This window comes from Capsicum annuum, chromosome 2, assembly GCF_002878395.1.
Source record: "Capsicum annuum cultivar UCD-10X-F1 chromosome 2, UCD10Xv1.1, whole genome shotgun sequence".
NCBI lineage: Eukaryota > Viridiplantae > Streptophyta > Magnoliopsida > Solanales > Solanaceae > Capsicum > Capsicum annuum.
Genome location: NC_061112.1, coordinates 68,564,617 through 68,566,844, shown reverse-complemented (window position 1 = coordinate 68,566,844; position 2,228 = coordinate 68,564,617). Strand labels below are relative to the sequence as shown.

Below are 2,228 nucleotides of genomic sequence, written 5' to 3'. Positions count from 1 at the left end.
TCAACGCTTTTCTACATACATGAGCTCCAAAAGAATGGTGATATTAACGTGCAACAGATTCATTCAAGTGATAATATGGCTGGTTCATTCACCAAGTCTCTTCCAACTACAACTTTCAAGAAGATGGTGCACAAGATCGGAATGCAAAGGTTCAAGGATGTTCTCATTAGGGGGAGTTAATACGCGTTATACTCTTTTTTCCTTATGAGATTTTTTTCTACTGTATTTTCCTTGTAAGGTTTTTAATGAGGCACCATTTATGCGTATTATCTATCAATTAGACATTCAAGTGGGGGTGTTATAAATATACCATATATAGTGAATGTCTATTGTACCATATAAAGTGAATACCTACTTTACCATGTATTGTGTATGTCTATTTATGGAAAAGTTACAAACCCAAGGTTAGTTTTTCCCTATAAATAAAGGGGTTTTTCTTCATTGTAATTCACCCCTCAATAATCCCTCAAAAGAAATAAAGAAGTCTCTCTCTTCTCTCTCCATTTTTCTTGTTCTTTATTTTATATTTCAAAACAAGATGTATTTTTTCTAATCTGAATAGGTTATTTAAGTAGTACAAATAAAATAATTATAAGAATTATATTTCTTAAAAAGCTCTTAAAGTTAAAGTAATATATATTTAAAAAAAAAACTAAACACAATACTTACTTGACTATGCTTAGCCTGTTCTTGTATACACGTGTAGATGGTCTGGTTAGCTTTGAGTTTTGATGTCAACGTGCTTGTTTCTTCCAACTTTTGATCAAAAAATTTTAATTGAAAGAGAAACACAAAAAATTGACGAATTTTTCACCTGTAAAACTAACACAAGAAATTATCTGAAAGACAGACTATCGACATATATATAATAGTTTAACGAAGGCAAACAATAAAGAAAGAAAGATATAGAAAAATGTACATACTTGAAACCCCTTTGAATAAGAATAATTGAAGGTATAAATTCATAAACTTCTTGGAAGGAGCATATCGTTTCATGTAAACTTCTCGGATGCAATCCTGCATAATGAATTGTGTTTGGGTTTCTTGATGGAAGAGTTTTTGTTACATTATATACGGGGGGTATTTTAGGTTAGTAGTTGTGAAAAATATATTATTAGGGTTCACATATAGTAAGAATTTTATATCCAATAGAAAAATATATTGTAATAAATAATTTGAGGAAACCTACAAAAAAAATTTCTCAAATTTTACCTCTTTTAATTCATTTCTAAAGTCACTTCTTACTTTTTCTTTTGTTTTCTATAAGTATTATTTAAATAAAATTATAAAAATCTTTTTCATCTAAGGTAAAATTTTAATTGATTTAGAAGTGCTTATAATTTCTTACTTAGATCAAAAAGGACTTTAAGTAATTTTAAAATATTAATGTAATGATAATTATTGAAGAAAAAAGGTGAAAAGATAATTTTGTCTATTGCAAAGACTTTTAATAAAGTATAAAAAGTTCAAATCACTTTTTTAAAAATATTCACACTTTTAATATATTATAATTTATAGATTATAGATGTACCCATTTAAAATACTTCATAGATGAAGAGAGTAAACTTTTTTGGGGGGTATATAATCATTGATCTCCAAATTGAAAATGGAAAGTAAAAAAAAAATAGTACACCAAGATTTATTGAAAAAATTCCATAAATTATATTGGGCAATTGAAATGACTTGGAAAATAGAAGTATCCCAATTTCTTACAGGAATAACTTTTGAGAAAGCCTTTTAATAATATGGCTTCTTAGGTGTGATAATGCTTATCCACCTATTCTGTAGTGTTCAATGATGAATTCAAATACATGCACTACCATCTGATCTTTATAGGAAAAAAAAGAAAAATAAATAAAAATAAATAACATGACTTCTTCGATGATCTCAAAGGTAGTAATGTTTTACTTAATGCAGAATAAAATTCTAAAATCTCAGACTTTGGCATGACGAGATTCTCTGCTTAAGATGAAACTCAAAGCTATAAAACACACAGAGGTCAGGACATTATAGGCACCTTGTTTTATACTGAATATACTTTCAATTAAATAGATCAACCATGATTCCAATCCACAACAATAACAATACCAAAACTCTTTGTCAAGTATCCAACAAAAAGTACATCAAAATTGTCATAGACTCATACCATCTCATTATTGGATTTGATTCGTGAGTGTGCTTAAGTTTCTGACTTAGCATCTAACTAAAATTGGCTATCACATCCTTTC

At 28.1% G+C, this 2,228-nt stretch overlaps 1 non-coding gene across 1 annotated transcript; it reads left to right on the top strand.

The window, feature by feature from the left end:
* Nucleotides 1-1,752: 1,752 nt before the first annotated feature.
* Nucleotides 1,753-1,833, top strand: LOC124896426. Its single transcript, XR_007052789.1, has one exon. It is a non-coding gene; the product is annotated as a small nucleolar RNA Z195/SNORD33/SNORD32 family (small nucleolar RNA).
* The last annotated feature ends 395 nt before the right edge of the window (nt 1,834-2,228 follow it).